Genomic DNA, 15,738 nt, shown 5'->3' on the forward strand with positions numbered 1-15,738 from the left:
CCAGTGTAAAACTGGAATTTTGAAGGACCAATTTATGAAATTGGAATTTTTGAAGGACCAATGCAAACATTGGAATTTTGAAGGACCAGTGTAAAACTGAAATTTTGAAGGACCAATTTATGAAATTGGAATTTGGAAGGACCAATGTAAACATTGGAATTTTGAAGGACCAGTGTAAAACTAGAATTTTGAAGGACTAATTTGAAAAATTGGAATTTGGAAGGACCAATGTAAACATTGGAATTTTGAAGGACGAGTGTAAACTAGAATTTTAAAGGACCAATTTAAGAAATTGGAATTTTGGAAGGACCAATGTAAACATTGGAATTTTGAAGGACCAGTGTAAAACTGGAATTTTGAAGGACCAATTTATGAAATTGGAATTTTGGAAGGACTAATGTAAACATTGGAATTTTGAAGGACCAGTGTAAACTGAAATTTTGAAGGACCAATTTATGAAATTGGAATTTGGAACGACCAATGTAAACATTGGGATTTTGAAGGACCAGTGTAAATTGGAATTTTGAAGGATTTGGATGAAGGACTAGTGTTGGACTGGGTTTTGAAGGATCAATGTGAGAATTGGTTTAGATGAAGGACCAATGCGAGAATTGGATTTGATGAAGGACCAGTGTTAAACTGGTTTTGGAAGGACCAACGTGAGAATTGGATTTGATAAAGGACCAGTGTTAGACTGGTTTTGGAAGGACCAACGTGAGAATTGGATTTGATGAAGGACCAGTGTTAGACTGGTTTTGGAAGGACCAACGTGAGAATTGGATTTGATGAAGGACCAGTGTTAGACTGGATTTGGAAGGATCAATGTGAGAATTGGTTTAGATGAAGGACCAATGCGAGAATGGATTTGGAAGGACCAACGTGAGAATTGGATTTTGAAGGACCATTACAAAAGGTTGCACTGCTTCTATGAATGGTTTCAGGATTATCCTTTATCCTGAACGGGAAACTCAGGTTTATCCCTTAACCTGAAGGGGAAAGAAGGAATTTTTGAAGAGAATAAACCTGAAGCTTGAAAGAAGAATCTGAGTCGGAACTCAGATATTTTTTTTTTAAGAAAAGAAAGATGAACCAACCCGAGGGTTGGGTGTTTTTTGAAAAAGAGTCCGAGTCGGAACTCGGATGTTTAAAAAAAAAAGGAAGATGAAATATATATAGGGAAAAACCCGAGTCGGAACCCTGATCTTCAAGATAAAAGAGAAAATTGAGTTTGAAAACTCGAATTTTCGACGCAACGATTGGTTCCAACACGAGCATTGGATCCAAAAGGAAGTCCGAATCGGAACCCGAAACTTCAAATGAAAAGATAAAAGAAAAGACCCGAGTCAGAACCCGAATCTTAAAAGGAAAAGATAAAAAAAAATCTGAGTTCTTGGAACTCAAATTTTTAAAGAAAACGATTGGTCCAATGCGAGCATTAGCACCAAAGGGCTTGAGTCGGAACTCGAAACTTCAAAAGAAAAGATAAAAAGGAAGACCTGAGTCGGAACCCGAATCCTAAAGGATAAAAGATAAAGGAAAACGATTGGTTCAATGCGAGCATTAGAACCAAAGGGAAGCTCGAATCAGAACTTGAAACTTTAAAAGAAAAGATAAAAAGGAAGACTCGAGTCGGAACCCGAATCTTTAAAAGAAAAAGATAAAAGATAAAAGATAAAAGAAAGCAATTGGTCCAATTAGAACCAAAGGGAAGCCCGAGTCGGAACTCGAAACTTCAAAAGAAAAGATAAAAGGAAGACCCGAGTCAGAATCTGAATCTTTAGAAGGAAAAGATAAAAGATAAAAGGAAATGATTGGTCCAATGCGAGCATTAGAGCCAAAGGGAAACCTGAGTCTGAACTCGAAACTTCAAAGGAAAATATAAAAGGAAGACCCGAGTCGGAACCCGAATCTTTAAAAGGAAAAGATAAAAGATAAAAAGAAACGATTGGTCAAATGCGAGCATTAGAACCAAAGAAAAACCCGAGTCGGAACTCAAAACTTCAAAGAAAAAGATAAAAGAAAGACCCAAGTTGGAACCCGAATCTTTAAAAAGAAAAGATAAAAGAAAACGATTGGTCTAATTAGAACCAAAGGAAAGCCCAAGTCGGAACTCGAAACTTTAAAAGAAAAGATAAAAGGAAGACCCGAGTCGGAACCCAAATCTTTAAAAGTAAAAGATAAAAGAAAAGGATTGGTCCAATGCGAGCATTTAGAACCAAAGGGAAGCCAGAGTCGGAACTCGAAACTTCAAAGAAAAGATAAAAGGAAGATCCGAGTCGGAACCCGAATCTTTAAAAGGAAAGGATAAAAGAAAATTAAGAATTGATGAAAATTAAAGAAATTGTGGAAGATGATTTAGGTTTATCCCTTAACTTGAAAGGGAAAAAGAATAGAATTGACAAAATTGATAAAAGGTCGATAAAGAATTAAAAGAATTGATAAAAAATGATAAAGAATTAATAAAATCGATAAAATTGACAAAGAAATAAGGATTAATAAAGAATTGACAAAGATCTGAGGATACTTGAAAGATGATGAAAGGCTTCAAGACTATCCCTTATCCTGAAGGAAGAAGGACCTCGTAGGACGAGGTTTAGGTTTATCCCTTAACCTGAAAGGGAAATTCAGGTTTGTCCCTTAACCTGAGTGGAAAGGAAAAGAAGGAAAAATGAATACCTCATGGGAAAGAGGCATCAGGTTTATCCCTTAACCTGAAACGGTAATTGAAAAAAATTGACAAGAAAAATTAATAAAATTAATGAAGAATCGATAAAATTGACAAAATCGATAAAGATGAACAAAAATTGATAAGACTGATAAAAATTGACAAATGAAAAGAGTTGATTGAGAAAAAGAATTTGTTTGATCCTGCCTGCATCTGGGATCTTTAAAATGAGATGAGAATGTTTATGAGAAAATCATTTTTGGAAAGAGGATCAACCGTGAGGTTGATTTTAAAGAATGATCAATACGAGAGCTAATCTTGTTGGAGAAGAATCAACATGAGGGTTGATTTTAAAGAGAGATCATCATGAGGGTCGATTCTTTGAAAACAATAGTTTTAAAACCAATTTTGAAAAGGATATCAACATAAGGGTTGATTTTTGAAAGATTGGACCCAAAATTTTGAATCTTTGGTGATTATGATGAAGATTTTGCAGAACTTTTTCAGATTTTTATGATTTTAAAAGACCCTCATAGGTAATATCATTTCTCTCATGGAGGATTGTCAGGCTTGTCCCTTACCCTGAAAAGAATAGAAATCTGATGGTAAAAGAATATTTTTGAAGCGTAAAACATAATTTTTAACGAAAGATGCCCCAATATGGCAAAAAAAATGAGAATTGAACACAAAGATATAAAGGAAATCGGCATTTTCATTTATAAGAAAAAAACTGATAGCAAAGACTGAAATATTTACAAGCATTTTTTACCAAAAGATCACAAAAAGGCTCGGTCTGACTTGCCCTTACAAGATGGTTGGTAAAGAAAATGGAGGAAAGCAGAAAAAGACTCTATCATTGTCAGTTTATTAAATGATCTGGGAAAGGCTTGGTCAGGACAGTGGGCTGCTCTTCATCTTCGTCCTTTATCAAAAGGTTTTTATCAATGCAATCCTGAATGATGTTCTTTAGGATGAAGCAGTGCTCGGTATCGTGCCCCACTGCTCGGTGAAACTTGCAGAACTTGTCCTTCCATTTTTCCAAGGAAACCGGGGGATCAGCAACTCTCAAAAGTTTAATCATATCTTTGCTTAACATGTACTCCAGAATTTGCTCGAGGGACTGTTCAAGAGCAGTGAATTGCAGTCATAACCCCAACCTTCGCGTTTTATCTTTTCTTTCTGCTTGGCCAGAACTGGCTTGTCATTCTCCTTAGAGGTTTCCTCTCACTGCCCCATCTACTTGTTCGTGCTATCCTTGCTGCTACTGCCCTCAGAGTTAGCTGAGAATGTATAATTCACCTTCTTTTTTAGGTCTTGACTGCTCTTGACGAGAGTGATGCCCTCATAATTCCCATTGTTCATCCCCATCTCGAGCCACTCAGCTCGTTCAATAAGCTCTATGAATGATTTTGATGGGTAAGTGGAAATAAGGCTCCTGAGAGGTTGAGAGAAATTGTTCAAGATAACCTGGAGCGCGTGCTCTTCTGAAATGGGGGTTCTCTTTTTATTACATGTGTCTCTTCATCTGCGAATGAAATCTACGGCCTTTTCTTTATCTTCTTACTTCAGGTTGTATAAGTGATTGAGGGTTGGCAGTGCCTCAGTGTTGAACATGAACCGCTCCATAAACAAATTAACAACCTTGTCAAAATTTTGCAGTTCAACAGGATTGATATGTTCTGCGTACCATTTAGCTGCCACACCTTCTAAACTGTGAGGGAAACACAAGAAGAGGGCCCAATTGTCTTCACTAAATCTGGTACACTCGGCGAAGAACATCGCGAGGTGGGCCTTTGGGTTGCCAGACCCATCGAACTTAATAAATTTTCGGGGGAGGTCTTCCAGGCTGTTGTCCTCATCTAGACCGAGGTAGAAATCTTGTCTGGTATATACTTTTTTTCCCTTGTCTCGAATCTGCAGATCTTTGACCATCTTCGTCAATACTTGAATTGAATCTTCTGTCGGGACCCCATCTTTAGGCTTGTTGACAGATTCAGGCTCTTCTGTCATCTTCTTGGGCTGTCGCAGATGTCTTGGGACGAATACAAACTGTTCTTCCTCGGAATCCTCTTCGGCCGATTCTATACCCTCAGATGTGTTATCTTGTTGAATCCTCTTCTTGTTGATCCTGACATGCTTCTTCACTGACTTTCTCTTGATCTTGTTTTTAGAGGCTACTTCCTTTGAACCTTCCCCAGCTTGCTCAGACATCATTTTTGCCATCATCTTTTGAAAGATCTTATACATCGCCGGGTCAACATCATCTTCATCAGAATCATGTTTTCGAAACAACCTAGAAGAGTTCATTTCTTCCACTTCGCTGTCATTATGTTGTTGAGCTGCCCTCCTTCTTGCTCTTGTCCGAACCATGATGAAATGTTGGTGCTTTCTGTAGAATAAAGGAAGGATTTAAAACTTGAAGAGTTTTTGGGAAAAAGAGAGACAAAGAAAGAGATACTAAAAGATTTTGAAGGAAGATCTCTCGATCTTGGATAAGAAAAATAGAATTTTTGAAGACATATTTGATGATGGATGACAAGATTTGAATATTGAAAAATTGCAGGCAGGATCAAAAGAAATTAAATAAATTAGAAGAAAAGAAGGAAATATGCCTGGACCTTTTGAAAGATAAGAAAACTTAAAAGACATGTCCAGGGCTTAAGAAATGAAAGAATAAAGAAATGAGAAATATACAATCCTGGATTTTGAGAAAATAAAAGAATTTTTGTAAAATAAACATCCAGAATTTTGAAAAATAAGATTTTTCAAGATAATGTTTACAAAAGAATCAAATTATGCAAGCAATGATGCACAAAATAGCACTCCCTAGAAGTTGACTCTAAATGCAAGATTTGAAAAAAGGCTTGTAGGACCTTAATCCTAACTCTAAGGTTCAGATCATCTGATTCCAATCAAGGTACGCCGATATACTCAAGCTGAAGCTCGAAGTACGTGTCATATAAAATATTTCTTCGGTTCTAAGGTAATGGCATCCCAACATCCTTGAGCACCTACCCATATACCTCGGACTATGGCCCTTAGGTACGTAGTAGGGGGGCGCGAACCCAAATAAGTGGTCCATTTGTGAGGCTCTCTCCCGAACTATGGTTCAGTGAGAGAGCCCAGCAACGTGAAGACCGAGACAATACAGGTAGGGAGGTTTTCAAAAATATGTTCAACATGCAGAAAATCAGATGGCTCTAATGCAAGTCCTAAAGAGATAGATTTTAAATGAAAGGAAGCATACACTTGCACACATTGTTTGCATTCAATCCCTAGAATTGAGGAGAGTTGTATTTCAGATCTAAGTCTAATGTGAGCATGGATAGTTCTCCTCAATATGGTCCTACCAAACCATACTTAGATCCTATATGCAATGATGTCAGCTTAGGACAGAGTCTAGGCTCCTAAGGTTTGCATGAAAATGAAGCTGACATTTGTAGAATAAAGACTTAGATAATATCAAAGCAAAGCAAAAGGCAAAAATTCGACCGGACGGAGACCAGTCCCATCTCGGTCGCCAAACCTGTGATCATCGCAAAATTTTTCCTCTCATTCTTCTTTTCCTTTTTCTTTGCCTTTCTAACCTCCATTCCCCTTTTGAAGGGGAATAAAAGATAGAAAAGAAGAAGAGAAAATGAGAAAAGGGAAGAAGAGAGAGGAGCTCTTTTGCGGGGTTTCACTTGACCTTAATTTTGAAGATATTTAAGAAAATAACTCGCCTTTATTTTGAAATATTTGTGGGAAAAATTGGGAGACAGGGCTCGCTCGTCGGTACGAGGTTCGACCGTTTCTGGCGCCTTTACCAAGGGTAATCGAACCAAGGATCGAATTTATGCTTTTTTGCTTTGCTAAAAGATTATCTAAGAATTTATTCTAAGTCTAAATGCACAAAGAATCATGCTTGTGCAATGCAAGGATGTATGCTCTTTTTGAAAAAGGATTTTGAAAATCTCTAAGTGTTTTTGAGATGAATCTGATGATAGAGTAAAGAAATGGTTTTTAACTTAGAACTTTAGATTTAAAATTCTAAGTCTTTGAAATAGTCAGAGTTTAGGAGAATAAATCTTTGATTTTTGAAAAAAATGATTTGAAATTGAGATAAAAGAAAAAGAAAGAAAGTTCCAAAGTCAGCAATTGACTTTGAATTTAAATTTTGAAAATGGATTTAGGAGAGAAAATTGAATTGAATTCCAATTTCGAAATTTTGAAATCAAGATGGGACTTGAGAAATCCAAATTGAGATTGAAAAATAGAATTGGATTAAAAGATCTAGATGGGATATGAAAATGGAGTTGGTTTTTGGAATTTGGGAATCATGATAAACTTGGATTTGGAATCTGGCATCTTAAATGGATTTAGATCCGAAGTCTGGAATTCTAAATGGAATACGGATCTGAAGCCTGATATCCAAGATGGAGTTGCATTTGGAAATCTGGATCCTAAGTGGAATTTGGATCTGAAGTCTGAGAACCAAGATGAAGTTGAATTCTGGATTTAGAATCCTAAATGGGAATTGGACCTGAAATCTGAGATCCAATGATGAAGTTGAAATCTGGATCTTAAATTTACAAGCACCTGGGATAAGACACAACTAGAAAAAAACATAGATGATTGTTGGATGGACCCGATTAGACCAGGATCTGGACCCGATACCATACCCAAAAATCGGGTCCAAACCAAACCCGACCCGTTGACACCCCCCTATGCACACCCGATGATTTGGAATCCAAATTTACAAGCACCTGGGATAAGACATAACTAGAAGAAAAAACATAAATGACTGTTGGATGCACCAGATATGTTGCACTTTAGCACATGATATGATAGTAGAGAATTGATGCAAGTCAAAGGTAATGGCATCATTGATAAGAAAATGGCTAAATTAATGATAGTGTATTTCGAGAAAACAATGCTTTTACATGATTCTTAGCTTACTTAACATGAACTTTAGCCTTGACAGACCTGTCATAATGCAAAATAACAGGCCACTATTACTTCGCATAGCATCATAATACTTGTGTGGACATCATTCTTGACAAGATCAAAGCCTAAACCACGCATAGCTTGTGGTTCCTCTGGCTTAGTTTGTCAATCTTTCAAGTTCTTACACAAGAAATGCCCAAGTTGGGATGAAGCAGCTCGCTTGTTTTACATCTCTAGATGTCCTATGCTAGCATCAAAACTGAAACTTGCACCCTTATCCTTTGTTTCCAAGAAAATTGCACTGGAGAAGATGTTCTTACCTTCGAACATGTGTCTTATCCCAGGTGCTTGTAAATCTAGTTGGACTTCGAATTTAAAGTTAGAATCTGAGAATGGTATTTGAATTTACAGAAGTTTGAAAATTAATTTGCGAAGTGAAGAAGATATTCGAAGGAAATCACTTGAATTTTTGAAAAAGAATTTTGAAAATATGATGTTCTATCTTAAATGATGAATTTAAAGAATTTTGAAATTGTATTTGAAAATCATATTTCATTCTTTAAGTGAATTAAAATAAGATTGAAGATATAATACATCCCTGGCTATGGTCATTGAATATATTATATAATAATCTATATTTAAATTCAGGTAAAGAATAAAACATATTTTGGTGCTTTTATAGAGTTAAAAATAAAATTAACTCTCAATATATCCTGACTATGGCCATTGATATATATATTGATCTAATTTTAAACTAAACTCTGATAAAAGAGGAAAATATTTAGAAAAATATGATGATTTTTTTTTAAAAGGATCATATGGGGATCCAGTGTTATCCCATAAAAGATGAAAATCCTAAGTCTTGTCCACATCTTGACTATGGCCATTGATGTAAATCTTCAACTTAGGATTAATCACCTTTTATAAGATGGTGCACGTGCCATTCGTGGTCCCATTTGTGAATTCTTAAAATAGAGAAAAATAATGAAACAAATGGTATTTACATGCTCATCCATTCTAATCTAAAGCTGGAAATGTAAAGAATTCTCTAGCTATTACAATCTTTAAATCACATTGGAATTCAAATTCCTAATCTAGAAAAAAAAAGAAATTCAAACATCCACATTTCTCTGTAAAACAAAGTTAATACTCAATAAGGATGCCAAAATATGGAAGCGGATCATGTCAAAGTCAATATTTATATATGAAGAGGTACCTGAGCACAAATGAAGATGGTGAGGGATGTTATAATATATCTAAGATTCCTATTAATCAACATGCTAATACCTTGATTTAACTAACAAGCAAATGCTATACAACCTATAAGCTCTAGACAATATATGAAAGGATCACACAACAACGAAATTCATTCTCATAGGACCTACGCTTCAGATTGGTGACATATAACTCAACACCTGTGGGAATTGATGCACCACAACTCAATTCACTCTTAGTAGTAGCCAGGTATTTTGCAGTAAAAGTTGATGCTGGACATGGATAATATCCTGCTGAAGCCTCCATTGAGATTCAAAGAAGAGGTGGTAGGTGACAAGATAGATGGGAGCAACTGTGGGTTACTGTAAGGGTGTAGCAATGTGGAAATGCATTGTGGGCATGTATGTTGTGATAATTGTAGCAAAGGAGTGTTGTTGGTGTGTTGGTGAAGAAGCTACAACAGATATGTGGATACAGTAGGGTGTTGTGAAGGTGGTCAAGTAATAATGAATATGTGTGAGAACTGGGGTGTACAGATATGCTGGAAATTGGAGTGCACAGATGCACAACAAATGATAACTGCGTAGGTGCGGCAATGGAATGCAAGGTGGGTACAGGTGAATGTGCAAGAAATGAGGTGTGTGCCACGAATTACAATATGATGATTGATATGTAAGAAAGTGATGCATAGATATATGCAATTAATGGTGATGTATAAACTATAAACTTAGCCTGTCATGCACAGGTAACACTAGTTAATAGAAATCTACTTGGAATTTGCTAGCCCCTGTTGCCATCCTTTCTTCTAATATATGACAGTACAGGTTTTCAACTTGGCACATCAAACAAAACACAAAGTTAGCCTTCCTTTGCAGAGATCAAACCAACAGAAAATTCGGGTTGCAACTACTTTGAGAATTTCTTATGTGAGGATCCCTTAATATCAAGTGTGATGTTTGCAGGGCAAACATGACTTGGCTATGAAGCACTTCCAGACATGTGGCGGTCTTTGTCTTTTAATGGTAGTGTACAGGGTTTGAAGGGTAAGGTTGTGGCTTGGAGGGTGGTAGCTCATAATGGAGGTGCCAAAGTGGCAAGGACGACGCTTGTTCCCCAACACGCTAATTGTTTGCTATACAAAATCTGGGCTACCAGCTGCATATCAGTTTTAGCAGATCGATTTTGATTATGACAGCTGAATTAAATTTCTTGTGGCTGGGACTCATCCATTAGGTTGCAATGTAAAATCTCACATGGGTCCATCGAGCAATGACCTCGGTTGTCACAACAGATCAAATCCATTATTCGGACAACTATCAAAAGTAAACTTATTATGGCAACTGAATCCAGTTGGATTATTTGATCAATATATTATATATGAATCAGAAAGCAAATTCAGATAAAATGTAAATGTTGTATTTACGAAGCATAGATGCAGGGAATAGATACTCAAAAATTGGTATGATGAATCTGATGAAACTAGATGCTGCATGAATGGAATGACACAAATCAATGCCTATGAATTGGACAAATGAAGAGCAATGTAAAAATCAGAAATAAAATGAATGTACAAGCTCTATGGAGTCAAGCATACCTCTAGTGGATTGTCAATCACTAGCCCACCATACCTGTAATTTCTGGGTTCAAATTCTGAAGCAAACAGGTCTGATGGTTCAGCTCTCCTTTCACAGCCAATCCAGAGTTAATGATCTGCTGATAAGAGGACGCTCAGGAAGGTCAGCCGCAGATATTCAGCTTTTTGAATTATATAGAGGGAGATATGTGGGTTTTCTCCCTCAAATGGACATCGCAGTTACGCCCAGCGACAACTAGTTTGCTCCAAACCTTAACTGCCTTCAGCAAATGCATATTAATAATGGAAAGGGGAATACACAGGCATCAATGCTTAGCTGCTAATCAAAAATATAGTTGCAGATATCTGACAAGATATTATTATAGCCATAAGACTCCTCCAAACATTAGAGCTTGAAATCAAAAAATTTCCAGATTTTTGTAGTAAAGCATTAAAGTTTCAAGGTTAATTATTCAACACTCATCCACGAATGATGCTGTTCTTAGACTGAAATCATTTTACTGAAATGGGAGGAACGATACCATGCAACTTTTCCATGATGCTCTCTTAATGGATGAGAGGATCTCACTCATTTTTTCCTCACCTTCGAGAGGTCACCGCCATCGAGTTCAGAACTTAGAAAGCAGAAGTTCCCATTGGCCCAGCGATTCACTAATTAATGACAGAGAAAGAGCATTTATGATTTAATAGGGTTTGATAATTTGATTTTTATAGTTACTTTGGTTTTAGGGTTTGATGTTTTTATGATAAACTTTCATAATTTGATGTAATATGATATTAATTAAATCATTTATATATCAAAAAATATTATTTCTTTTTTTTCTTAAATTACTCAAATTTTAAACATCTTTTAGTTTTTAGATTCAATCCGAGATTTACATCCGGGATTAAAATCCATAACAAACATGTTAAAAAATCATATAGGCAAATAGACTCGTACGATCCAAAATGAAGTTATCTGACCCATTTCATCATGTTCACACACAAGGTAAAACAAACGGTAGACACAAAGAACATACTATTGTACAGCCGAAATAAACATTTACCTTAGTACAGTTGTTACAAAAATAGACAAAACATGCATTTCTGTCGGTTATGTTCATTTTGTCCAAACTTGAAATAGGCATCAAACACGCCCTAAGGAAACAATTTTCTATAAGGGTCATCTTTTAAATTTTTTTTTTATAAGAGTACAATTAGTGACAAAATATTGGCCATATTCTGAAAGTATCACCAAAAAATGTCATATTTTGGTCATCGCTTTATGTGGTTATAAAATAGCTAGATATTTTAAAAATGGTGATCAATCATTTTGATAACATGTTTCTTTGTCATTTTTACATATTTTGTTTCTAACTTTCTAATTTTTATTTCCACTAATATTTGTCGACAAAAACATTACAAAAAAAAACAATTTCTCATGAGAATATGTGTTAGAGAGATGGTGCTCAAGAATATTTCAACAAGAAGATAACAACACACGATATAACGTGGTTCTGTCGGTATGACCTACATCCACGAAAGAAGCACCAACCAAGATTGTTGTGTTATATTTCTTAGAATGAGATACACGAGTTTATATAGAGAACAATAACAATTTCTATAGTTATATATAATAGAAGAGGAAAGGCAAAAACCAACAAATCTTTAACTTTTGAAGATGATACAGTCAATCTGCATTGATAGGCAACAAGGTAAATCTTGGGCTGGCGTCAAAGTCGTTCATCGTTATCAAACACCCTCAAGCTGAGAGGCATAAATATCTAACGTTCCCATGTTGTTCAAGACATAATTTAGAGTGTCCTTGGTGACAACTTTAGTGAATATATCAGTAAGCTGATTTGAACTGGATGTGAAGGGAATGAATATTTCTTTACTCTGCACTTTATTCCTTACAAAATGACAATCTATTTCTATGTGTTTCGTTCTTTCATGAAAAATTGGGTTTGCAGCTATATGAATTGATGCTTGATTGTCACAATACATGGGAGTTAGATTTTGAATCTCATATCCCATTTCCTTCATAAAATCCTTAGTCCAGATCAACTCACACACTGTGTTGGCCATTGCTCTATATTCGGCATCAGGACTTGATCTTGAGACCACAGTTTGCCTTTTACTTTACCAAGCAACCAAGTTTCCTCCAACAAAAACGCAAAAACCAGTGGTGGATTTTCTATCAAGAGCGCTTCCTGCCCAATCTGAATCTGAATAGCCAATAATATTAAGATGATTATTTTGTTTAAAGTGAAGACCTTGACCTGGAAATTTCTTGATGTATCACAGAATTCTATCAACTGCATCCATATGAACCTTTTGAGGTTTGTGCATAAATTTGCTGACTTTCCCTACAACATAAGATATATCTGGTCTTGTAACCGTCAAGTATATAAGCTTCCCTACAATAGTCTGATATTGTTTCACGTTTTGAAATGGTTCAGACTCATCTTTCTCAAGTTTATGATTTACCTCAATAGGAGTGACGATGGGCTTGACTCCCAGCTTTCCCGTTTCTATCAACAAGTCAATAGCATATTTTCTTTGAGACAGTGACAACCCCTTTTTTTAATGTGCAATCTCAATTCTAAGAAAGTATTTTAGCCTTCCCAATATCAAAGACTTTTTGCAAATATCCTTTTACCTCTTTAATCTCACTCATAATTTTTTGTTACTACTATATCATCAACATAGACTAATATAATAGTAACATGATGGGTCTTTCTTTTGACAAACAAGGAGTTATCAGACACGCATCTTTTGAAGCCCTTGTTTTCCAACGCCTGACTTAACTTAGCATACCACGCTCTTGGAGACTATTTTAAACCATATATAGCCTTCCTTTAGTAAGATCTCCCTGCAAGAATGCATTTTTAACATCTAATTAGAAAAAATCCCAGTTCTGATTACAAGCTATGGACAATAAGATTCTAAGAGTATTCATTTTCACCACAAGTGCAAAGGTTTTTGTGTAGTCAATTCCCTCAGTTTGAGAATATCCCTTTGTGACTAGTCAAGCTTTGAATCTTTCTATAGACCCATCACTTTTAAATTTAACTTTGTACACCCATTTGCATCTAATGATCTTTTTGTTCTGAGGCACATTCACAACCTCCCAGATTTCATTTTGTTTAAGGGCCTTTAATTCCTCCTTCATGGCTGCCACCCATCTACTTTCTTTACATGCCTCTTCATAAGTAGTCGGTTCTCGATATTCATTTATCTTGGCAAGATAAGTCACATAATTTTAAGAGATGTTATTGTATTGAACTTGTTTTTCAATAGGATGAGAAACAGCTGAATATGTGACAAAATCTTGCAGTGTAGCAGGCATGCGTATGACACGTTCTAAATGACACAAATGAACAATAATTTCATTTTGATCAATACTTGGTGTTTGATCTTGTTCATGCTAGGCATGATTATCTTGAACGTTTCTGATAATGATCTCTCTGTGTGGATCAATATTAGGCGATGTTGGAACATAGATCATTCCTTCTTGAATCTTATTATAATGTTTTTCAAAAAATGGTTTTCCTTCATCAAATGAAACATCTCAAGATACATAAACCTTATGATTCTGATTATCATAACACTTATACCCCTTTTGCGAAGGTGAGTAACCAAGAAACATACATTTGACAACTCTATGTTCCAGTTTGTTCTTATATACTAGTAGTTTCCACACATAAACAATACATCCAAAGGTTTTAAGATGAGAGATATAATGACCAGCTCCCTTGAGAACTTGAATGGGTGTTTTAAAATTCAACAATTGTGTAGGAAGACTGTTTATAGTGTAACAAGCAGTGTGAACGTCATCACTCCAGAATTTTTCAGGAACATTCATTTGAAACAATAAAGCTCTTGTTACCTCAAGAAGGTTTGATTCTTTCTCTCTACAACCCCATTTTGCTGAGGTGTTCTTACACATGTGGTTTTGTGCAACTGTCCATGTATGTTTCTGAACTCTATAAATTTGTCATTAACATATTCAGTACCATTATCAGTTCTCAATGTTTTAATATTGCATTCAAATTGAGTTTGCATCATCATATAGAAACTCACAAATTTATCAAATACCTCATCTTTAGCTTTAAGAAGATAAACCCACGTAACCTTTGAAAAATCATCAATGAATGTCAAATAATACTTGTAACCATTGTAAGACATAGTTGGAGATGCCCCTCAAACATCAGAATGAATCAAATCAAATTTATGAGAAGACATACTTTAAGAAATCGAAAATGGTTGTCGGGTCATTTTAGCAAACCTACATGTTTCACATTCATTGCAATAAAAAACAAGGTTTGGTTTTAATTTTTGTAGAACACGATTAGATGGATGCCTCAATCTGTAGTGCCATAAACGTCCTTCATCCATCCTATTTGTTGTCAACGCTTTATTTTTCTTTTCAAGAATGTAAATACCACGTGACTCTGTTCCTCTACCAATCATCTTCCCTTCTGATCCTGAAATAAGACCGCAGTAGGAGTAAAGATAACACTACAATTTAATGCTTGGGTGATTTTACTAACAAAAAGTAAATTGGTAGTCAATGTTGGCATAAAAAAGGCATTATCAGATTTACCCAACAATTCCACTTTCCCTACTCCCTTAATATCTATTAAGGATCCATTTGCAGCAGAAATTGGTTTAAGAGAATCATTAGAATGCACACACTTTAAACACAAAATATGCACGATCATGTGATCGAAAGCACCTGAGTCGGACTATCCAACTAGTTGAATCATTTGGATAAATAGCAAAACAGGAATGTAAAGAATTACATGGCTCTCTAGTTGCCATGGCTGCCATATTATTTTTAGCCAAACCAAGGTCCTGTAGGATTTGTTTCAGCTCTTCAATAGTTAGAAACTCTTTTTTATGCTCTTGTGCCTTTGAATCCAAAGGCACCGTATTAGCCTGACATTTCATTCAGCTACCTTCTCCGTTGAAATTGTTTGGTTTTTCATTCAATTTTCAGCATCGCTCTCTTGTGTGATTGTCCCTTTTGCAATAGGCGCAATACATTTTCTTTCCTTTAAAATGTTCAGGCTCAATCTCATTGTCATCTTTTACTTCAAATTTTGAGGCAACTATATGTCGAGAAATGAGAGTCGATCTGTCACCATCTTGTTCCTTTGTAGCAGAATTCATCACACTACGCCGTGATTCTTCACGCATAATAGTAGCACATACAACATTTAAGGAAGGCAATTCTGATGCCATCAGAATTTGACTTCTAAGTTGTTCATATTGTGAACCCAAACCAACAAGCATTTGAAATAGCTTTTCTTGTTCACCCATTTTTTGAAAGAAATGGCATCAGTAATTGGTG

At 35.7% G+C, this 15,738-nt stretch overlaps 1 protein-coding gene across 1 annotated transcript in view; it reads left to right on the forward strand.

The window, feature by feature from the left end:
• The window catches only part of LOC149848874 (geraniol 8-hydroxylase-like), a 181,487-nt gene that overhangs the window by 6,787 nt on the left and 158,962 nt on the right, over positions 1-15,738 (forward strand). The window lies entirely within an intron of this gene.

Source organism: Nuphar pumila, chromosome 1 (genome assembly GCF_984573655.1).
Source record: "Nuphar pumila chromosome 1, dmNupPumi1.hap1.1, whole genome shotgun sequence".
NCBI lineage: Eukaryota > Viridiplantae > Streptophyta > Magnoliopsida > Nymphaeales > Nymphaeaceae > Nuphar > Nuphar pumila.